General features: G+C 39.9%; 1 protein-coding gene across 1 annotated transcript in view; it reads right to left on the bottom strand.

Moving 5' to 3' along the window:
* LOC147674130 (galanin receptor type 1-like) overlaps positions 1-25,500 on the bottom strand; it is a 945,103-nt gene that overhangs the window by 717,884 nt on the left and 201,719 nt on the right. The window lies entirely within an intron of this gene.

Raw genomic sequence — 25,500 nt, 5'->3', positions numbered from 1 at the left:
TGCTGCCAGGGCCAGTAGCCAGGGTGACAGACAGGACACAGAGCATAATGATTGCTTTTGTTTTAAAAAGGAAAATGGGAATTGCCTTTTATTTCCTCTGATATTTCTTTCTAAAATAAAGCGCGATCAAAAGAAAGCAGATATTTATTTACAGCACTCACAGCCAAAACAACTGTGGTAGGAAGCGCCGTAGAAAAAAAGTAACTTTTAATATTCTGAAACAATGAAGTTATTGTTATTATTCTGTCATTGTGCAAACAATTACAGGTAGCAGCACATTCATTAAATCTCAAGGGTTTAAACAGTCACCTTGAAGCCAGGTAGTGCTGTAATTGGCCACAATTAGTTAGCCAGGAGACCAACATTCATAAAGCAAAAACGAAATTCACACTGCATATGCTTTTGAAAAAACATTGAACTAGCCACAGTAAATCAACTACTGCAAGGATTATTGCTGAAGGTGACGCCATTATCCAATGGTATACATCCATACTGTTGCATTATAGGAAGGAATCAAGATACAAGTATCACACCACATTCTGGCCAAGGCAGAGCTAACTGCATGTCCTGTGTTTGCTAATTTGGAACCTGAGCAGCAGCCATTGATTGCTTCAAGAACAAATCACAGCAATGCCAGCTTGAAATATGAATGTAGTGTGAATATCTGGAAATATCACCAGGGCTGGACTGGCTGCCGGGCCTTTTGGTGTGCTGCTGAGCTGGGGGCTAATTTCACTGCGGTGGGGGCTGATTTCGTTGATGGGACCTGCGTGTGCTTCGAAATTAACAAAGGAAAACAAATGTTTTTCAGCTCACGCAGGTCCCCATCAACAAAATCAACCCTCAGCTCGGCAGCACACCAAAACGCCCGGTAGCCAGTCCGGCCCTGAATATCACGCATTTCTTTACATTCTAGTACTTTTCAGTGTGTGCTTTGGGAAACGTATCTTTAACTTGCAATATATATCTAATCTTGTACATTACCTCTACCATACATGTCTTCATCACACATTTTGTAACCATTTCTTATTTACAAAATAAAGTCCTAAATAAAAACTTAGGTAAAAGTAACAATGCACATTAATAAATTAAACTTTTTTGAACTTCCAGGAGAAAACAAATTCTGAACAAAGATGGAATCAACTTGTTTGGATCAGAGAAGGTCAGAGTTTACTTTTAACCTCTTAAGTGCTGCGCCTATACCAGCGGCCGACGGCACCACTACCTCGGGAGTGCTGCCGTCGGCCGTTAAACGTTCCAGCTGCACCTGCGCAATGGAACGTTCAGCACTGGAGCTGGACGTTCCAAAGCAGCTAAGGTGTTAAAGCGTTTTCACAAAAAATATGGTTCAGTAACACAATACATATTTAAGAAACGTAGATTAAGGGACATGTTGTTTTTAAAAAACACCACTGTGCATAAAAGGTATATATTTTGTGTGTCTACAATTTTGTTGTCAATTACTGCCAACTTCTGAAGTGACAACATAACACTGATGGCATACTGTTGCACAGAACCGTACCTCGACATCCAAGAGCCTAAAAGGGTAAGCGTGAGAATGAAATAAATATACGACATGAAATAGAACAAGATCCATAATTTAAAAATCAGCCCGAAGTTAAAATGCTCTCAAAATCTTTTATGCGGAAGTACACCGAAGTACACCGCCTATAAATAGCATTAACAGACCCAAGAAAGCAATCTACCGAAGATACCATGAATAACCTGTTGAAGTGAACAAGAAAAGTCAACAAAAATTCAGAATCATCACTAAAAGAATGCCAAGATAAAAACAAAAATAGTGTGAACATTAAAACGCTAGTTTTCCAGCCAAAATCAGGTAATACCTTTAAGAGCTCTTACTAATTCTCTCTTTTGCTTTAAGCAGCTAGGAAGAACTGACACAAATTAACACATTAAAGAAATAAGTAAATAATGTAATATCACTATTCTCTTTCTATTTCAGACAAAATACAACATTTCTTCCTGCCAATATTAGAGGAAACACATAATCAAAAAAAGCCAAAAGAAATTTGGTGAGACTGAAATAAGAATTATACCAAAACAAAATATACGTCAAACAAAACATTGTGAAACAAAACAGTAAAAAAGCTTTTCTGATTTTAAGCAGGTAAAAATTGAACTCTTGTCAAGAGGTTACCTTTAGTATAAGTCAAGACTCTTTAAAACAACGGCTCTTTGGAGATGTGTAGACTACTTCTCAACTCATTGCATAGGAAGGGAGAGAGGTTGCAATAAGAGATTTTATTGAATGAACCACCCAGCCTCTGCAACATAATTGAAAGTAAGGGAAAATGTCCGACAAAGAAAAGCTATGGGAGCCACATGCAATGAGCCCTGTGATTCAGTGCTAAGGCAGGTTGGATAAAATCTATCCATGCATGTAACTGGAGATATGCCCACCATTCCAAAATTTAAAACGAATAATAAGGAGACAAAGATAAGCGAGATGAAAATTCCCCCTGAACTAACAGAAACCTACAGCCATGAATCTCTCCTTCACTAAGATAACCACAACACTCAAAAAGGAATATTAATGTTTGCCATACTTCATAAAATGCAATTCTAGAATTCTAGAAAATATTGAAACCTGATTGATCGATAAAACATTGAAAACAATCCTCCATAGCATCAGGTGGATTCTTCTAAGAGACGGGTAATACCATTAGAAAATCGTGTGCTTGATGCTGAAAATTCTTTTTATCAAGTGGCGTGGGCTTTTCTGCGTCAGGTCCTGGATCATTTTGGGATGGACCTCTATATACAATGTTACATCTGATTGGGGTATGCAAGACATTTGGTGAGAATTATAGTCAACAGTGAGAAATCTTAGGAATTCAAATTAGCCTGTAGAACAGAGGTCTTCAAACTTTTGGATGCCGAGACCCCCCTGTCAACATTTTCAAGAATAAGGACCCCCTCCTGAAAAAAAATTCTAAACTTCTAGGTTATGAGGAAGGTGAGGACCAAATTATGCGACAGGCTTCACTAAATTGTGTGAGTAGAAAATGTAAATAATGTTCTGTGATAATGCGTATTTTGGGGTAGCATTGCTTTATTATTTAGAATTTTTTTTAACACAGTAATACTGAGGAAAGATTTCACCCCATTGAAGGACCGGGTTTTAGAACCTAGCGGCGTCAGGGAAAACGCCCGATGCCTTCGAGTTCCCCTGCCTTGGCAAACAGAGACACGGGATACTTCTTGATGACGTCAAAGACCAAAGTTTATTGGCTGCAACCAGGAACAGAGATCTACGAAGCACACACGGGTGGTTCGCTAGAGACTGCACAAATTCAATGAGCGGAGCATGGTCTTTTATGCTAAAAATCAAGCCTCAGGCAACATTCAAAATTAGCATTGGGTTCATACAAACTGACCAATGACAGTGTGACAATTTAAAAGTAGCGTATGACAACAATCCCACTTTCCGTTGTCCAGCCTACCAGAAATGAACAAGCACCTTCCATTTTCTTGTTTGTTCAGGCCGGACAAACCCATCATAAAACCCTCAACCCAAATCAGTGATTATGTCATAAAGGAAGGAACAGAAACAGATTAGAAGCAAGATAGAAAGGTGGGTGCAGTGTACTATGAACTCGGGCATGTCCTACCCTTTGATCTTTATCTGACCAGCTGTTTAACAAGGAACTGGCTCAGCGAGGTCAGCCTCGGGCAAGGAGTCAGTTAGGTCATTCAGAAGTCAGCTAAGGCATACGTGTCTCAAGGACTCGTTCGGCCGCAGTCATCGGCCTATGTGAGGGCAACCACACAAAATGGCTGCCGTACACAAAATGGAACCCGAAGGTTCAAACGAAATCCCCGAATACGTAGTGTTCTCATAGATCGATTCAGGCGAAAACACTTGTACACGCTACACTCGTCATTTGCGGTCTGCTGACACCAAAATCGTCTATTTCCGACGACCTTTATTGAACGGGTTCGGAACCACCGAACCAGACCCACAAACTCACGGAACTACACCATCAGTACCAGCTTATAACCAAAATACAGCAATTAACATCAGAAAGATGTCTAGTCAACCTCTGTGAAGGGCCTCCCACTCCGCAGGAATACGCGCTGCCACATTAGAAGCTCACCTGGCTATGGCCGGGAGCAGCAAGGGTGAATTCAAACCGTGGTGGTCTTTTGCAGAGTTAAGCAGTTTACCCATGCCCCTTTCCTCTCACCCCCTTCCTTCCATCCCTCTCCTCTCTCCTCTCCCAACCCCGGATCCCTCTCTCACATTACAGGCAGATGGTTATTAGCCCCAGGACACCTTTTGGTAACAGTAGCGCACTACAAATGTAAATAATAGGCAGAAGCAGGGGATCCACTAGACCCGAACTTCCGGGGGGGGTTAACACTCCCAGCCAGGGCTTGTCCAAGCACTGGTCGCACACGGTGCAACACTCTTCCCACCTTCTCCATGAATTCCCTCACTACCACTCACCAACAATACACCTCATCTCCCTATAGGACCTGTCTGACAAACATTTCATTTTTTTATAGCGCTACTCATAGTTTACTCACACTCAGTTCTCTGATGTGCATGGTACATCTTATTTGTACCAGGCACTTCAACCTTCTGCACTGTGTGGGTGACAAGAGTGCCCATGTGACTGCACGGTGAGCAATGCAACAGTGTGAGAGTATGGTAAAAGGAGTGACTGCAGGGAGAGTGAGGTGACCATATGCATTTGGGTTCGGCTGTGAGTGCAGAGTGGGACGAATTAGTGCATGGTTAGTGATGGCCTTGTTTGAGTGAGCTACAGATTGAGCAGTAAGGGGGAGACAGGTGAGTGGAGTGTCACGTGACTGCAGGGTGAGAAGTGTGCTCGTGTGACTGCAGGGTGAGATACTGAGTGAACAATACAAGCAAATTTTTAGTGCTGAGTTATCACTGTGAGAGCAGGGGGACCAGGTGAATGTTGTGAGTGCATGGTGATCAGTGTGAATGCATGGTGATCGATGTAAGTGCATGGTGATCAGTGTGAGTGCATTGTGATCAGTGTGAGTGCATGGTGATCAGTGTGAGTGCCTGGTGATCAGTGTGAGTGCATGGTGATCAGTGTGAGTGCATGGGGATCAGTGTGAATGCATGGTGATCAGTGTGAGTGCATGGTGATCAGTGTGAGTGCAGGGTGAGCGGGTGAATAGTGTGAGTGCATGGTGATCAGTGTGAGTGCATTGTGATCACTGTGAGTGGCGGGTGAATGGTGTGAGTGCATTGTGATCAGTGTGGGTGCATTGTGATCAGTGTGAGTGTATTGTGATCAGTGTGAGTGCATTGTGATCAGTGTGAGTGCATTGTGATCAGTTTGAGTGCAGTGTGATCGCAGTGAGTGCAGGGTGAGCAGGTGAATGTTGTGAGTGCATTGTAATCAGTGTGAGTGCATTGTGATCACTGTGAGTGCAGGGTGAGTGGGTGAATAGTGTGAGTGCATGGTGATCAGTGTGAGTGCATGGTGATCAGTGTGAGTGCAGGGTGAGCGGGTGAATGTTGTGACTGCATTGTGATCAATGTGAGTGCATTGTGATCAGTGTGAGTGTATGGTGATCGCTATGAGTGCATGGTGATCGCTTTGAGTGCATGGTGATCGCTGTGAGTGCATGGTGATCGCTATGAGTGCATGGTGATCGCTATGAGTGCATTGTGATCAGTGTGAGTGCATTGTGATCGCTGGAAGTGCAGGGTGAACGTGAAAGTGAAGGCGAGAATGAGAAGTGAGTAGTTTGAACCCTGCATTCCCAGAAACTTGAAGCATAGGGTTCAACTATTACCATAATGGCATTAATCAGGGTTCGAGGGTGGAGGAAATAAATAATGTGCGATCCTGCAACAAACTTCCAGTCTAATGATTTGGGTTACCAGCTCATTATCACCTACAGCTGTATTTTTTGCACTTATCTGTGAATACTTAGAGCAGCAAATATAAATAGAAAGCACTTTTAATTGTTAGATAGGGATGCCTCAATGATCCATGACTAATAATTAAAGAAAATAAAGACAGAAAAGTCACATCACTAATTAATACATACTTTTTTATTTATAACTCAATTTAGTGTCAAGAGCAGGTCTCTGCACGATCTTTAAACAACACATAGCAGGCATGTTTCTTTTGGCAACCCACCTTTATATTTCTTTACATTAAATGCATTCTCACACTACAGTCGTAAGTGTAAAAATACAAATGTAAGGAATAGGCAGAGTGGGGGCCCAGGGGGTACTGGAACCATAAAAAAACCAAGCTTAGGTAATCAGTTAACAAAGGCATGTAAATATGCTAATGGTCTTTAAAGACCTGTGAAAAACTCGGGCCGGAGATAAGACTCCAGACACTGCCCAGCCGAGGTCCCAGGAGCACAAGCTGCACTGCAGCAGCCCGGGCTGAGACACAGGATGGGGGAAGAGGGGGGGCTGAAGCCCTGGAGGCCAGGGCAGAAGTGACACTGTGAAGGCGCGACCCCCTTTGCATCGCTCCACAGCCCCCCTGGGGGTCGCGCCCCACAGTTTGAAGACCCCTGCTGTAGAATGAGGCACGGCTGACCACTGTCTCCCCTGCTGTATGCGTTCACTATGAATTCTTTAATGTATTCATTTAGACAAATACAGAAAGTCAGAGGCATGGACTTTGGGTAACTTATACATAAAATACACTTATTCCCAAATTATATTCTACTAATGCTGACAAACCCCGTAGTCTCCATACCCACAGCAATGCCATGTTTTGGGAAGGTTTTGGGCTTCTGTGTTAATCTAGCTAAGTCTGAGATGATGGCCATCCACCTTAGTCAAGCAGTCAAATTGCACTCAACACCATAACTTCATTTGAGGGGGCAAAGGTTACTATCGAGTATTTGTGTATCTGAATAACACCAAAGTTGAGTGTTCTTTATTGGGTTTACTACTCTAAACTCAATAAGGCTATCAGAGATGATCGCCAAAGGTGAGGTCCCCCTTTTCATTTCATGGATGGGCAGAATGACTGCATTGAAAATTAATATCTTACTGTGTCTGTTGTAGTTATTACAGGCACTACTGGTGCCACTCCTTACATTAGATCTAAACAGTCTGCAGAATGAGTGTCACAAATGTATGTGGCACAAGGACCTAACCATGGATCTCAAAAAAGGTAGAGCAGGCTGAGATCGGGGTGTGGGGATGGATATCCCAAATATAGAGGAATACTGCATCCCACACACGAAAGAGTGACCTTTAAATGATCCCTTAGGCAAACAGTGAAACTGGGACTTTGTAGAATGGAAAATAGTTGCCTAAATGAGTTCATCCAGTGGTGACGTATGTCTCAGATGCACTTCGACCAACTCTAGAGATATGAAATACAGTCACTAAAACAGGGGCTCCTATGACATTTCCCTTTTCCTTTCACTCTATCCATGGTAACTCGGACATTAGGTCAGCCATAAATGAGAAGCAATTTGCTACGTGGAGGATGAGTGACTCTACAATGTGGTAGAACTTATTTGAAAAACAGATGATGATGTTGTTCCAAGAATGTAGACAGAAAGTTGTGGTGGATGAAGATGAAGGATACAGATATTTCCATCTACTACATTTGGCAATGAACCGCCATTGTAAAAATGCAGGAATTAGCAATCTTGCAGACTTCGAGAAACTCTTTACTCAATATAAATCTACTAAAGGCCAGGGCTCTGCAATTTATGATACGTCAACTACAGCCTCGGACAACGATAAGTCCCCACACATGAAACAATGGAAAGAAAATGATGGGGGAGGAGATTGCTAGTGATGAATGGGAATTTATGTGGACTGTTCTACCAAAGACAACATGCAGAATACAGAACAAGAAAACATGTAATAAATTGATGTTCAGTTTTTACAGGACACTGAGCAGACTCAAGAACATGTTCCTAATATTGATGACCGCTGCTGGAGAGTTGCATGGAGGGGACAGTGCTGCATATTTGGTGGTCATTCCCAAAAATCTTGCTCAAAAGAAAATCTCTGTCACATCAGGGATGTTGTGGTGTTCCCTATCCCTGATGAACTACTGGTGACAATTCTAGTCATGCAGCATTCACAATAGGATGGCTTTTCCTTGCTTCTATGGATTTTCATCTTTCATATGTTGCTGGCTCATAAACAAGAACTAGCGGTCGATTGGGAAAAATTGTTTACCAGACATAACTCAGTGGGCCAAAAATCTTTGGTCACTTATTGCAATAGAAATGATAACTCATGATCTACAGAACATGTGGAAATATTTCAAGACCACATAGACCATGACTGACCATCTACAAATTTCAGTACCAGCCCATCTGGCCCAAAATGCTTTGTGCATTGTGATTGAACCAGGCCTCAAGGTCTGGGTTATGACAGACTGAGGAGGGGAATGTGTGTGGTCTACTGTATAGAGTTATAATCACCTGGATGGTCTCCTTTTGCTTCTTCTGGAGGACATAGGTGTAGTGCTCTTCGTGGTGGGATGGGAGAGAGGAAGGTTCAATGATTACCGCCCCTCCAGGCCTTTGGGCGGAGAGCTTGAAGTGGGATTGTGTTTCTGTTACATTTATATGAGAAAATAATTACCCCCATCCATTCATCTAGGTGTATACTATATATAGTTAGATAAACAATAACACAAAGCCTCTTTTCTATGCTTTGCTGCCAGAGAAGGAAATCTCGAACTACAGTGTTTTAATTAGCAACAAAAAAATAACATTGGGTAAAAGCTCTAGGAAAATAATACCTGATTTCAGGGTCATCAGAAAGTTTTATCCTGAGACACAAATTTGAGGATTGCTATTTCACTTTTCCCTAGCATTTTTGAAAAAAACGCAAAAAACATCATTAGCTAGGACTAAGTGTCTGACAACAAACTACATTTTGAGGTTAAAAAATAAAGTGGCTTTGTCTTTTGAATCCCCGGAATATATTGATGAATTCTACACAGTTATAATTTAATTTATTGATTGTTTTGCAAAATGAACAACAATTAACACCCCTGCTTTATTATCTTGAAGAAATAGCCATTTGCCATCTAAACAGATTGGATCACAGAAGAAAACCATGTTAAAACATTAAATGGAGGACCTACTACACAGCCTCTTTGGAAGGAGGTGCCAAAACTAACAATGCAATTGATTTTTGGCATTACTCTTTCTCCAGTTGAATAGGAAAACACCGCTCTAATTTCTAACATTCCCTTGAACTTTTTAAAAGGAGCAAAGTTTCTAAGAAGTGAGATGTACACAATCTTTTACATGTAGCCTGGAGGTGAGAGCCACCAAAAAGAACACAAAGAGATGAATGAATTTGTTAAGGAAAAAAATTAGAATGCTCAGACTACCTGGAAAATATGGCACACATGCTACGTTACTGAAAATTCTAACAAGAAATAATCACTAACAACCTGTTTTACATTACTATACTTTAAAATAAAAGTTAGATACCCTCTAGTTAGATCCTCCATTTAAAAAATACTTTTGTCGCCCATATTTTTTGAAAGGTAATAATTGAAGATAATTCAAACCTGGACCTGTCTTCTTTCTTTAGGTGTTGATAACATTTTATATTCTTTCCCCAACACCCTGAGCCAATCTAGACAACGGAACTGCCCGACTTGCTCTCGGTGATACTGTAAACTGTATTTCAATGCCACTGCCTCCAAGACCATTGCACTGAATATCTCATGTACTGCGGCAGGTGCTGCATGCTGCAGCACATGCCTCAGTACAAGAAAGAGACATGGAGCATAATCCCTGCACTATGTGGCAGGCACCATGTGGTGCCTGCCACATGGTGCAAGGATATGTAGTGGGACACCATAATCAAGGGCCAGAGGAGGAAGGGGGGCCTGCTACAGGCCCCCAATGTCCCTTTCCGCCAGCCTTTACATGGCGGGTGAACCGCAATGAAATGGCTGGCAGGGAGGGACATCGTAATCCCTACGGCAGTGCCTGGTAGGCACCGCCACAATAGCGTAGATTGTGAGGCCCTCCGACCCCCCAGCTGGCTCACGGCTGGCTCATGGAGCCCGTCAAATGTGTGGCGGATGGTGTTTCTGACCACCATCACACCGCCGGCCATTGTAATATGGCGGGAGGGAAATCTGTCTGTGGTGGTATGTCGGTGGCAGTCTGTCTGCCATCGTAATTGGTCCCTAAGAGTCGGACTACCCATAATCCCAAACCAGTAGCTTCATAAATTATACTGGTTTACATAACCAACGTAATTTAAATCCAATGGAAGTTCAAGAAAAATTCTAAAACCACAGTTTTTGTGAAAACGAATATGTATTAAAAAATGGCACATTCAAAATGGGTATAATGATATAGGGAGGTAAAAGTAGGCCAGGAAAATAACCGTACACCTCTCTATAGCTATCCAGTCTCAAATGACTGAAAGAAATCAATATGGAATAGTTGAAAAAAAAGAAGCTGAAAAACTCCTAAAATAAATTCATAAATATTGGAGTAATGTTACCTTTAAAGAAGGTAGGACACATAACCATGAGAATTAGTCTAATAAAAAGAAAGTATCCTGGGGATTTACCATCCCTGCCAACTTACATAGTGGTTAAAACAACAAAGAAATACTAGGACTAGCAAAATGAAACTAACAATATCACTACACACTCCCCTCAGATTGTCCTTACAATAAATGTACCCACCAAACGAAATGCTGATTATGACTTTGGAGATGTGGCAGTGGGCCGTCATGCAAGTGCCCCATTGCCACACCGCCAAAGGTGCACTAACACCACCTGCTAGAGAAGGCAGTGCTTTGGTGGTCCCAGGCAGTGATCCTTAGAAAGGCACAGCAATGGAAACACAAATGCAAGTTCCTGCACAGCATGGACTTTTAATTCCATGTTGTGCAGAAACTGGGCATTCATGCAGACAAGGGACACACCATGTGCCCCCCTGCATGCATCTCTGTGGCCCAGAGGCACTAGGGGATCTTTAGGACCCCCTTCATTTTTTCACTGCCACAGTTTTTATTGGGGGCTCACCGCCATGAAAACTGTGATGGTGAGGAAACTTGTAATATGTTTGTTGGTGCCGCAGTGGCACCGCCAGCATAATTCAGGCCTTAGACCGCTGCAAAACCACCAGGAATCCGCGACCCCTGGTGGTTTAGCAGCGGTCCCATGGTGGTCCGAACGTCTAACTTGTAATAAAACGGTCGGACAACCAGAGCGGCAGTGCCCACACCGCTACAGTGGCTGCAGGGGTCCACTGGGCCGCCCTAGTCATAATCAGGCTCAGAGTTCTTCCCTGACCATCACTGCCAGAACCCTTCATCTTCGACCACGAACAATTGCTTACTGCGAAAACACACACAACTTGTAAGACATAAAAAATTGTCACAGTAAAAATGAAAAAAGGCAAATTTCTTCTTCAGTAATGAATGGGAAACTGAAGGAATCAAAATCAGAAATAAGATTTCAAATGTTTAAATATTTGAATAGCATGTTGTGAATAATGATTTATAAAGAATATATGTAATAAATAATGTACATGTTTATTTATTAACATTTTTAAGTTTTCATATTGCAGTATTTCCTTAATTTGTTTTAAACACTGTGTGATTATGAGTCAAATATTATTTTAATGATACATGCATTATTACTATATATGGCTTAATAAAAAATGCATATGTGAATATTAGAATTATTAAAAAAGTAATGATCCTTAAAATAAGAACACATCTCAAAAACTAAATAGACAACAGCATAACCCGTAAAATAAATACCCACACCCACAAATACATCCACTACCCCAAAACATATGCCTACAGTATAAAGCATTCCCGGCCCTTATTCCCAAAAGTCTAGCATCACACTGCTAAGAACTTGAGTCCAAAATAGTTTTTACATTAAAATCTATTTCAGTAAATATGCAAAGAAAAAAATACCAGTATAACATGTAAAATAAATACCCAGACCACCAAAAACAAATCCCCATCCACAAAAAAATAGTATATAAAATGTTGAAAAAAACTCTTCACCCACATTCCCAAAAGATTAGAAATTTGCCTCTAAAAATAAGAGTTTAAAAATACTTTTTTAATAGAAGACTGTTTTTATAAATTATAATGCAAAGAAAAAAGTAAGATCATAACCCCTAAAATAACCCCAATAAATAAATATACACAACCCAAATATATGGCCACAATTTAAAACATTCACCACCCTTATCCGCTAAAACCGTAGCACTCTGCTTTTAAGGACATATATGTCCAAAACTACAAATTCTTATAATAAAATATATTTAAAAAATATAATTGCAGATGACAGTCTAGTATAAGACCTAAAAGAAATAACCACACCCCAATAAATAAATACGCACAATGCAAAAATTAATGGCCACAATATAAGAAAATCTCCACCCTGTACCCCTAAAACTCTAGAATCCTGCTACTTTAAAATATACTTATGATGCAAAAAATAACAGCTTAATCAGTCACATATATAACCACAACCCAAAAATTAAATAAAAGTGATGCCTAAAAAAAATACCCCACAAGAACTTTTTTTTTAAAAACCCTTGTCACCTCCAATCCTCGTTTCCTGCTCCTAAGACCAAGAACTAAAAAAGAAATGTTTTACATTTTAAACCTATCAAAAAAATATAATTTAAAGAAAAATAACAACAGCACTACTCCTTGCATAAATTCCGACACTCCAAAAATATATCTCCAATTTCATATGAAGGAGCAAATCCCCAGAACTCCCATTTGACCCTAAACCTGTACTTATCACTTATCCTTACTCTGGGGGATGAGCCCCACAACCTCCTCCCCCTTTTGAAACAATTCCTGAACCCTTACGTATTGCTAACCATATTTACCTAATTGCATAGTACAGTCATGTGTGGTAAAGGCCTATGTGGTGAAGATGTGTATTGAAGAGGTAAGTGCATATTAAGAACTGCATGGTAGTGGTACTTCTAATGCAATTAAACTAATGACAAATGTATGCAATTATCATGTAGACACAAGCTCTAGGCTTCAAATTAAAATCCATATTTTAAAAGCAAGTGAGAGCCCTAGGCTTTCATAGTTACATGCATTTAGTTAGGAAAACTTCAGAATGCATTTTCTTTCATGAAACGTAACCTAGATCAATTATGTGAAATATTCTACTTTCAATAATGCAAATGATTTGGCATGATTTCATCGAAAAGATTACTTTTCATTCTTACCATTGGCATAGATTTTATAGAATATAATAATGTATTAAAATGTTTAGTTTCATGTCTGTAGAATGCGTCAAATAAAACAATCACTTACTTAACTGAAATGTGTGAGAGAATGATGACCCAATGAAAACATGTAAAAGCCGAACAATGAAATGTAGGGCATCATTAGGATGGCGGGCGGACACTTTCGTAGAATGGGACCGCCTGCCATTGATGCAGGGTCCTGTTGGTGACATTAGGATGCGCCCACCACACTGGCGGGTGAATCTTGCATTCTTTACATTGCGGCGGGCGGTGCCCTCAGCACTGCTTGCTGCAATGCCAACAAGGCATGACGTGCAGTTCCATGCGGGGTGCCTGCCATGTTGTGCATGGAGCCCATGTGCACTCCCCCACCCCCCAGAATCCCTAGGGGCCCGCTACGGGCCCAAATATGCAAAAAACGCCTGCCGTTCAGTGGCGGCATTGCCGCCCCGGAAAGGCATGTCCCCTCTAATATGCTAATATGGATGGCGGTGTCTCACAGACTTTGCCACCATGTTAACAGCTTTTCCGCCCGGTCGACTCTTCAATGGTAATTTGGTGGAGGGATCTTTCAATACGGGCTGTGCTTTTTAGCTGGCAGATCGCCACCGCCAGAGGGGCGGTGGCGATCCGTCTGCTATCCTAATGACCTCCGTAGTTTCTTAAGTGAACCTCAGTGATGAGAATTCTACCAATGTTTCATGTAATGTTGCTTTTGAAATGCTGATATCTCCTTTTGACTGCTGAAAGTAGGAAAGCTGTCTGTTACCATGAAGACATTGTGAACCAACAGAATGTTCAAGTGCCAGACGAGGAAGATTGTTACAACTATAGATATGAGAAATGTTATATAAATGGGTTTTCCTAGAGTAGAGAGTGACCCTAATTTTCTGCTCTTATGATCCTGACTTCGTTGCCGAGTCTTTTTCTGACACTTCTCACATTTACTCTAAGAGACCTAATCTATTTTCCCTTCCTGAATTTATGCTGCTCTGAGATTCTACTGAGTTTTATTAATTTCTCTTTATGGGAAGTTCTGCTCCCAGTGAAATTTGATGTTGAGAACTTTATGCTTTCACCTGTCAATTTAGAGCTCTTTGTGGGTTCCTTTAGACAATTTTCACGTATTGCTCAATATTATTCTATTTTGCTGAATATTAATTGTCTATGATTATCTTACTGACTCTGAGTAATATTGAAGAGATTTATTAAGAATTCTAATAAAGATTAAAGGATTTGAGACATTAATAAAGCTTTGGAACTAACACAAACTCTCAACATTGAATCCTATGAAATAAATTTGAACTGTGATGAATGAATACTACAAAAGCCTAACCCCCCTCGGTATGAATTGGTAAGATTGATACCGTAAACCATATTATTTAAGTAAAGCCTGTGCTCCAACAGTAGTATGTGGTAAAGTCCTCAATGTAAAGGTTACATAATATTTAGTGCTTATTATAAATAAACAGATGTATGGTATAGAGAAACCCATTGTAAATAGCCAAACCCACCAACACCCAAAAGTGAAACATTAGATCTAGACTAGCACCACCACTAGTCATCTCTCCTATAAAAAGGAACAGTATTGGTGGAAAATCATTCTCAGTACAAGCATGCAAACTGTAGAACACCCTCCTTAAGAATATATGGCTGACTAGTAACCACAAATATTTCAGGAAAACAATGAAAAGCTAGACTTTTTCCCAAAACATGACAAGCTCCGGAAGACCACATGCTGTTTTAATATCAAATAGAACAAAATGTTGTTCGGTGGTATTAAATATTGCAGTGTTATGCCAAATGGGCCGCTTGATAGACAAGAAAATTATTGGCGGGATCCTGACTCTGTTATACATCTGTATCTGGATTAATATGGTGATCCAACAACACAGACACCATCTACAGCAAACCATATATAGTAATCTACATATATATGTGGTATGTACCTGTATGGCAGGCTCTTGTAGCCCCATGCAAAACCCTTGGCAACACACTTTCAGTTATAGACCAATAGGGCACAAAGTGATTTAGGGCTCATAAAGGATACAGAAAGTGCTATGCAAATTTCAGTACAATACAACCAATGGACTTATGTAACTGAATTGGTAGAACATCTTGCTGCTGAGGCGAGTGTTTACTTATCATAGCTAAAATAGTTTATCATAGCTATTTGCTACAGATGTCAAGCTTCAGGTGCACAAATGTGATAGTAGCATTTGTCTGAACATATGTAAAGAATACTCAGTGGTCGGTATACAAACTTGGGCTGTCTAGCATATGCACAGCAACAGTATGCAAAGAGCTTTACTGTAACAAATTACCCTACTGCCAGATCCCATCTTTGAGACTGTGTAACTTTAAAACCAGTAGTGATTCTAGCAAACAGAATAACATAATAATGACAAGTATTGGAGAACCACCTGCAACTGAATTTATGCTCTACAATAACAGGTACAATATGATTAATGGCAGTTGGTTTCCGAACTTAAACAGCAGCCTCAAACTGCAATGAGCAAAGCAAACTAGTTTGTGTTCACCCATGAAAGAAAGGAGTGATATCCCTGAAAACATATTTGAAAAAGGGGACCAAGTTGTGAATTTTGCCACAGAATTGACAAATATTTTGGTTAAAAAGCCATAGGTTCCACAGACTTTAAGGAGAAGCAGCAATGGTGTATTCAAATATTTTCATGGTATGCCATGTGGCAAAACAGTTCATTTTTCAACTTAATTACTGAACAAATTAACCTAAAAGATGTTTATTTTATAGTCAGGTTAAGCAATCTGGAAATTTAATATGACATTGTCCCACTTTTCAAGATACATGTGAGGTTATTTTTTACATTTCCCTTCCACATAATTGCCTTTTTCCATACTGCCTCTTCCAAGTAGATTCTCAGTCATATGATATGATAGACAATCTACTTGGAAGAGCTAGATGAGAAATTTAATGTAACTAAGATGTCACAATTCCACTTTAAGGACAGAACATCACATGTTAGATTTCACAGGTGCAAGCGGTAAACAAACATAATCTCCATTAAAAAATATTGATTGGACAAAATATCGAGTAAAAAATATAGACTGGACAAAATATAGACTAGACAAATTATAGACAACAAAAATATCGAGTAATATCGACTAGAATAGCCAAAATATCGAATCAAAAATATAGACTAGACATAATATAGACTAGATAGAATATAGACAACAAAAATATCGAAAATAAGGTAAGTTATTAATATTTAATAATATTTGTGTAATATAAATCTGTAACGGGTTGTGGGTTTATAGGGGAATAGGGTGGGAAGTAATTTAATTGTAAATAATAATTATGTAAATTTAATCTAATTGTTAATTAAATAATAATTGGTAATTAATTAAAATATAATTGTTAAATAATTAAAAATGAATAATTGATAAACAATTAATTTTTATTGTTTATTTTCTGTAGCGGGTTGTGTGTTTACAGGGGAATAGGGTGGGAAGTAATTTAATTATAATTAATTAATTATGTAAATTTAATCTAGTTGTTAAATAAATAATAATTGGTAATTAATTAAAATATAATTGGTAATTAATTAAAAATAAATAATTGATAAATAATTAATTTTTAGTAAATTATTTTCTGTTGCGGGTTGTGTGTTTATAGGGGAATAGGGTGGGAAGTAATTTAATTCTAATTAAATAATTATGTAAATTAATTATATTTTTAAATTAATTATTAATTAGTAAATAATTAAAATATAATTAGTAATTAATTAAAAATAATTAATTGGGAATAGTAATTTTCACCCCTACGCTATCCAACGCTTTCCCTACTGTTGCACCCACTGGAGTTGGAATAGTAATTTTTACCCCTACGCTATCCAACGCTTTCCCTACTGTTGCACCCACTGGAGTGGGAATAGTATTTTTTACCCCTACGCTATCCAACGCTTTCCCTACTGTAGCACCCACTGGAGTGGGAATAGTAATTTTTACCCCTACGCTATCCAACGCTTTCCCTACTGTAGCACCCACTGGAGTGGGAATAGTAATTTTTACCCCTACGCTATCCAACACTTTCCCTACTGTTGCACCCACTGGAGTGGGAATAGTAATTTTTACCTCTACGCTATCCAACGCTTTCCCTACTGTAGCACCCACTGGAGTGGGAATAGTAATTTTTACCCCTACGCTATCCAACGCTTTCCCTACTGTAGCACCCACTGGAGTGGGAATAGTAATTTTTACCCCTACGCTATCCAACACTTTCCCTACTGTTGCACCCACTGGAGTGGGAATAGTAATTTTTACCTCTACGCTATCCAACGCTTTCCCTACTGTAGCACCCACTGGAGTGGGAATAGTAATTTTTACCCCTACGCTATCCAACGCTTTCCCTACTGTTGCACCCACTGGAGTGGGAATAGTAATTTTTACCCCTACGCTATCCAGCGCTTTCCCTACTGTTGCACTCTTTGGAGTGGGAATAGTAATTTTTACCCCTACGCTATCCAACGCTTTCCCATTCTGTTGCACCCACTGGAGTGGGAATAGTATTTTTTACCCCTACGCTATCCAACGCTTTCCCTACTGTTGCACCCACTGGAGTGGGAATAGTACATTTTACCCCTACGCTATCCAACGCTTTCCCTACTCCTGTACCCACTGAAGTGGGAATAGTAATTTTTACTTTTAGGCTATCCAACGATCTCTTTAATGTAGCACCCACAGGAGTGGTTACATTAAATTTAAACCTTTTGCTATGCTACGATAAATATATTCTAAATGTGTTATTAATAACATGTATTTATATATATATATGTATTATTATTATTAGTTTTTAAAGTTACATTAATTATGTAATAATGTTACATTGATTTAATAATTTTAACAATGTTTATATTAAATATATTTAATATAATAGTTTTAACTTATTTTAAAGAAATAAAAAAATCGATATTTTGACAGTCTATATTTTTAACACTCGATATTTTAAACTCGATATTTTTGTACTTACCTTAGTGAAGATAGAAAGTCGATATTATGTCCCTCGATATTTTTTCATTGATATTATGGGAACTCGATATATTGGTAGTAGATATTATTTCAGTGATCCGGTGCAAGCATCTCTCACTCAGGTTACCGAGGCCTTGCAAGTTTATAAAGCAAACAAAGGGCCTGATTATGAGCTAGGTGGTTCTGGAGCGGGCCGCCATGCCACTGCCCCACTCCAGGATAGCCAAACAGGGCCGCTGCCCACCCATCAGTTTGTGAGTTTTTCTGGTGTGCTGGAACTGGGGTGTATGCACACCGGGGGGCACAACATGTTCCCCTCCGAATGCACCCCAATGCATGGGGCACTAGGGCGCCCGAAGGGTCCCCTTTGTTTCATGACCACCAGAAGTTTCATGGAGGAACAACATGCATGGCGGTGCCACAGCAGCACTGCCTGTATTAAGCCTGACACCAGAAAGGCTGCCAGGACTCTAAGGTGCACAACATAAAACTGAGCAAGCTCTTGATTCGTTTGACTTTTTTTGTTTATGTTTAAACCATTAAATCATCATTTTGTAAACATTTTTTACATATAATTACTTTTCAGAAAAGTTTACAGCGTATATTGTTGCAAATCATTACAAATCATAGTCAGAACATAAGGATAACATAAAAATAAAATGAAGGTGCTTAATATGAACACATAAGAACCCAATGCATTTCGGGACCCTTCGTGGCCCCTTCGTCAGGGGTCTGTTGAAAAAACAAATACAAACAAAAAATTAGTATAAAGCAAACTATTGCTTTAATGTTTATAAGTAGCTCAGCCATTTTTAACTATTAGATAGTTATACTGTCTCTATATTTGAGATCTAGGTCTTTTTTAAATTTTAGTAAATTTAGGTTCTTTTTATTTTTCTATTCTTCACTATGAGAAAAACAGTCTGTGTTGTGACTAAACTCCACATAGTCATTTTAAACTCATTATTCATTAGACTAGTCGCTGTACCTACATACCGTGTTCAGCAGGTTGCTTGGAACAAAAAGGATGTTCCTATGTACAAAGAAAATGACATTTAAAGGAATTATTTTATATCTAAACTTAGCTACAGCATGTTTATCAAAATCTAAAAACGAAGAGGAGTAAACCAATTTTAAAATGATTACCTGCGAGCCGTTGCGTAGTGCGTTGGTCTCGCTTTAATAGCCAGTTGAAATGAATAGGTGCTAAAAAAGAAAAGAATAAAATTGCAGTCTTGTTCCTTAGAGTCACAGAAGTATTTTCTGCCCAGCGTTTTGATGTGAAAAATACCTGCTGTACCTGTAGCGTTTCAAAAATTCTGCTTCTTATTCGGTAACCTTCTCCAACCTGTAAAAGGTTGAGAATATTATTTTAACGTTATGATCTTCTAGTTAGTTTGTGCGTACTACCGCTAAGAAAAGGAGAGGTTTCCAGTTTACCTGCGGTCCTAGGCTGTAACGCTTCGGTTCCGCAGTGCCGGTCTTTGTTGTAATTTAACTGTGGAAAAACCACAGAATTAGTAAATCCGATTAACGTTTAGAAATCCCTTTCCTATTTGGCATTTTTGCATCACCGTGCTGCGGAGCTTACCTTAGCTGTGCGGTAAGCTCCGCAGCACGGTGATGCAAAAATGCCAAATAGGAAAGGGATTTCTAAACGTTAATCGGATTTACTAATTCTGTGGTTTTTCCACAGTTAAATTACAACAAAGACCGGCACTGCGGAACCGAAGCGTTACAGCCTAGGACCGCAGGTAAACTGGAAACCTCTCCTTTTCTTAGCGGTAGTACGCACAAACTAACTAGAAGATCATAACGTTAAAATAATATTCTCAACCTTTTACAGGTTGGAGAAGGTTACCGAATAAGAAGCAGAATTTTTGAAACGCTACAGGTACAGCAGGTATTTTTCACATCAAAACGCTGGGCAGAAAATACTTCTGTGACTCTAAGGAACAAGACTGCAATTTTATTCTTTTCTTTTTTAGCACCTATTCATTTCAACTGGCTATTAAAGCGAGACCAACGCACTACGCAACGGCTCGCAGGTAATCATTTTAAAATTGGTTTACTCCTCTTCGTTTTTAGATTTTGATAAACATGCTGTAGCTAAGTTTAGATATAAAATAATTCCTTTAAATGTCATTTTCTTTGTACATAGGAACATCCTTTTTGTTCCAAGCAACCTGCTGAACACGGTATGTAGGTACAGCGACTAGTCTAATGAATAATGAGTTTAAAATGACTATGTGGAGTTTAGTCACAACACAGACTGTTTTTCTCATAGTGAAGAATAGAAAAATAAAAAGAACCTAAATTTACTAAAATTTAAAAAAGACCTAGATTTAAAAATATAGAGACAGTATAACTATCTAATAGTTAAAAATGGCTGAGCTACTTATAAACATTAAAGCAATAGTTTGCTTTATACTAATTTTTTGTTTGTATTTGTTTTTTCAACAGACCCCTGACGAAGGGGCCACGAAGGGTCCCGAAATGCATTGGGTTCTTATGTGTTCATATTAAGCACCTTCATTTTATTTTTATGTTATCCTTATGTTCTGACTATGATTTGTAATGATTTGCAACAATATACGCTGTAAACTTTTCTGAAAAGTAATTATATGTAAAAAATGTTTACAAAATGATGATTTAATGGTTTAAACATAAACAAAAAAAGTCAAACGAATCAAGAGCTTGCTCAGTTTTATGTTGTGCACCTTAGAGTCCTGGCAGCCTTTCTGGTGTCAGGCTTAATACAGGTTCTATAGGATGTGGCAGACATCAATCAAAGGTAGCACACAATTTTGTTAAAACGCCCTCACAATTTGAATACTGTGTGCAGTACCCACACACATACATTTTCACACAGCAGCACTGCCAGCATGTTGTAAGCCCTGATCAATGCAGGACCACCAGGGAATGTTGTTCACTGGCAGTTGTGGTGGTGCAATAGCGGTCTGACCACCAAAGTTGTAATATCGCAGTTGGACTGCCTGTGCAGCGGTGGCTGGACCACCACTGCCGTGCCCCGTGAGGACCGCCAGACTCGTAAGCAGGCCCATAGTCCTTAGGTCACAACTGTCTTACAAATTCTATCTTCAGAAAGTATTAGTAATGAGTACAACACACATTTGTATGTCAATATAGCTGAGGAAATGCTACATAATTAACTAAATAGAAACAATAGCAGCTGCTGCCTTCTGTCATCAAGCAAATCTCAACAACTGTAGGTGTTCCTAATTCAGAAAAACAAGACGTAGGGCCTGATTCAGGTCTTGGTGGACATTTTACTCTGTCACAACGGTGACTGATAGCCTGTCCGTCAAAATATAAATCTCATAGGATAGATTGGGATTAACATTTCAGGGGACAGGATATCCGTCACCGTTGTGATGTAGTAATCCACCAAGATCTAAATCAGACCCTAAGTGTACAAAACAGGAGTATCTTAGCCATAGGCATATGTTGGTCAACTTCAATGTAAAAGATTGGAATAGTAACCTTAGATAGCACTTTTAAGCAAAAGAAGGACACAGAAAAGAGAATGCACACAAATACCAGTGATCAACATATTAACGAAAGGCATTAATTTTGTCACCAATCACCAGTTTGACATTTTGAAAATCCACACTTTGTATTTCCCAAATACCAACTATTTTATTATTAGCAAACATACAAGTTTGGTTCCCACTAGATTACCATTTTCATCGAGAATTTACAAATTTTACCCCTACACTTGGACATATCGTTGTCCAGATATCCTTACAGAACCATCATGTGCCAGAAATGCCCTACAAAAACAAATTGTAGTCATCAGAGGTGCACATCTTCTATAAGGGGTGTCAAGCAGTAGCCATTTATTGTCTTTGTATAAAAGGTGTAGTCACCATTATGTTAGGCTTAACATTGTGTAGGGAATAGTTACCTTTACGAAAGACTTAACACTAAGAGAAGCCAAAATATGTTACGGTTGGTCACCATTATGGTAGAGGCAGCTAAAAGAATGGTCGAAGTCCTCCATTGTGCCAGGAATGACCACCATATTCTCAACAATGCCCACAATATGTCGTATTTGGTCACCATTATGCCAAGGCCTTGCAATGATATTTTCGTCTTGCCCGTATAATTGTTTGATGTGAATTTCTGTACGTAGTTTTGTGTTTCTCTAATATGCTTCTGTCTATTCAGCTCCATTGAAAACTAGGTTAAAGTTTAGGAAAGTGCAGTATTCAGACCACTACATGAAATTCCTGTGATGAGTGAAAACCCATTTAGTCGCACATTTTTTCAAACACCATCCCTAAATGAATTGCCCTCAAAGTGAAACTCTTCATAAAAATATATGTATGATCATGGAGTACATCCCACAGACTTCTGTATCGAAGTGATAAAGTAATCCCCACTTATAAACTCGGAATGAACTCCTTGTAATGATAATTATGATCCCTTTTCCTAAAAACATTCATATTGAAATTAGGAATCTGGTTTGGGTTTGAATTCACTGCAATCACAGGTATAGTGATCTAATTAATGAATGTGCGCTATTAGTATATTAAGACAATTTAATTCTCAATTGTTTACAAACTTGTATAAATCACAGTCAGAAACCAATTCTGGTATATATCCCAATTGGATTTCAGTGAAATCTTTTTATGTGTGCACAGAAGGTCTGATTAAGGTGTTTTGTGGCCTGAATGCCACATCCACAGCCACCAGCAGATTACAGCGCTGGTGGTCTTCAGTTCCCCATAGTACAAGTTTACCACAGTGCAGGTTGTGTGGCTGTGGAGATCTTGTGTCGGTGTTGATTATTTTTCTATATGTATCGAAGCCTATGTAAACATTTCAGCTGCATATATGTCAAATGCACACATCTGCATGATAAATATAGAACAATTCTTTTTACCCATTGCTAGAGACTGGCCCATATGTGGGCAGTCCAGTCAATGGGTATATGGCACAAAAAGGACTCACCTCTATAATGACACAAAATGGGTTGTTATCTTTGGGGTGAAGATGCTGCTGTTAAGGGGAACCTGAAGAAAGGGATCCAAGTCGAACTTTGAAGAACAGGAAAGGGGTGAGTATCCACCCCAAATCCTTAGTTTCCACCAAGTTGAAGCTGACAGTCCCAACACCGTGGTCGGCTCGACGGAAAGCCAACTCGTAATACGAACAGCGGATAAACTCCTCTGTACCACCCTATGGCATCTGTTTTTCCCCAACTGTGACCCGGGCAGTGTGTGGTTTGCTGGCGGTGTCTGCGGTTCAGCCACAGTGTTTTCAATAGAAATCCGTCCAACTTGTAATAGCGACGGCCGGACCACGACTGTAGGTAAGGCGGTTCATGGACTGCCAAACTTGTAATAGGGCCCAGAATGTCCTTTCTTCTGTGATCAGTATGTTCCCTAGCTCTCCTCACTGAAGTAATAAGGAAGCAACTGATCTTATTACAGACAGTGCACTCTTATCATTCAGTCATTAATACTCATACTAAGACTCCAGAGCACCCTGAATGCCATCGCCAATCTCATCCTCAACATCTCCCCACCACAGGTGCACACACCACATTCCACCGCCGAGAGGTACACTGGCCACCATTCCAGAACCAATGCCAATTCAAGCTGCTTACCAGCGCATACAAAGCCCTCCATAATGTCGGACCTGACTACCTCAACCACCTCAAGTTCAACCAACCCACAAGGCAACTACACTCAGCACACTCCACCTCGCACAAATACCCCACATACAGAGTTGCAAATCAGGAGGATGCTCCTTCTCCTACATCACCACCAAATCCTGCAACAATCTTCCACACCACATCAGGACCTCTCCACCTCTACTCGAGTTCCGCAAGAAACCGAAGACCTGGCTATTCAACTAAGAGCCCCTTCGGCCCGCTCATCTACTCCAGCAGTTGGGTACCCTTTGGGTGATAAGCACACTTTACAAATCAACATAACATAACATAATCCAGAATTACTCTGTTATCTTTTTGTGACTGTGATGTGATAGCTTTGCAGTTTTTACAGCTCACTCAAGATTTTTTCTATATTATGGCTTTTTTCTGTATAAAGCTTTTCCTTGTAACAGTAAGTTCTATGTCATTGCTGCTGGTTGTAGGAAACTAGCTCTTTATATGATATACCAAAATAAGGGTATATTGTGCAAAGAGTCCAGGGGTTCCCCTGTGAGTGGACAGGAGCTTGCTCTAGCAATCTCAAAGTGCTCTTCTAGGGTGTAGTGGGGTCGAGCAGCCTTAAGCTTTACAGAGAGGAATGTTAGCCATCTGCAAATACACAAAATGGTCAATAAATTATGCATCCAACTTAATAAGGAGGAATTTATAAAATAACACGTATTGTTATATATGTTTAGGTACCAGAATCAATATGACCGGGTAAGTACATTTTGCAAGAGAAATACTTCTAGGTTTAAAAAGTCACACAGTGCATTTTTCAGAAGCTGCAATATTATGCTATAGGATGATAAACAAGTAAGGCATTCAGGTACAGTAAGCGACTTATGAGACCAATCTCCTGGACTTAAGGTGAGTATAGGGCAAGGTCCAATGCAGCATCAGCAAGTCACCTCCAGGGGCACTAGGCCGGCTGGGTGCAGGGGTACAAGACAGCATTGAGTGCCCAATGTTAGTCAATGGGAACCGGTCTGCAGGAATTAACCAAGCGAGGGGCTCAGGCGTCATGATGTTCAGGGAAGTCGAGACATCCTTGGTCCTCTTCTACATGGGCCAGGGGCAACGGGTGCAGAGGTGTCCTTAAGCATCGGGTCTCTGTAACCAGGAGATGCTGCAGACGGTGGCGAGAAGTCCAAATTGGGGAAACTTAAGGTGGGCTTCGAGTCCAGAGGGCTGGGGACCACGTTGACACAGTTAGCCCACTTCAGCTCAGACTAGGTGCCTTGGGTGCAGTGGTGCTTTCCGGCATCGTGTTTTTGTGGTTTGGAGCCTCACAGCTTAGGTTCTGGTACCTGCAGGATGCAGGGAACAATTCTGCTTTTTCACAGGAGTTCTTGGTTCCTAGGTGTATTGCTGGCAGGTCTCTTAGGCATTCGAGACACAGCAGCTGCAGGACAAGTTGTCTTTTGGTGCAATAGGTGAAGTCAGCAGGCAGGCCGGCAGGGTTGGCACCAAGTCAGTGTCTGGATCTTTAGTTCCTGCTCTTTGCAACTCTTTACATCTGTCTTCTTCTTTCAGGTTGGCTGGATCTTATTTCCTGGTGCCAGGACTCCCCT

The sequence above is a fragment of the Lissotriton vulgaris genome, chromosome 12, assembly GCF_964263255.1.
Source record: "Lissotriton vulgaris chromosome 12, aLisVul1.2, whole genome shotgun sequence".
Lineage (NCBI taxonomy): Eukaryota > Metazoa > Chordata > Amphibia > Caudata > Salamandridae > Lissotriton > Lissotriton vulgaris.
Note: the sequence above shows the minus strand (reverse complement) of the source record. Positions and strands in the feature narration are given on the sequence as shown.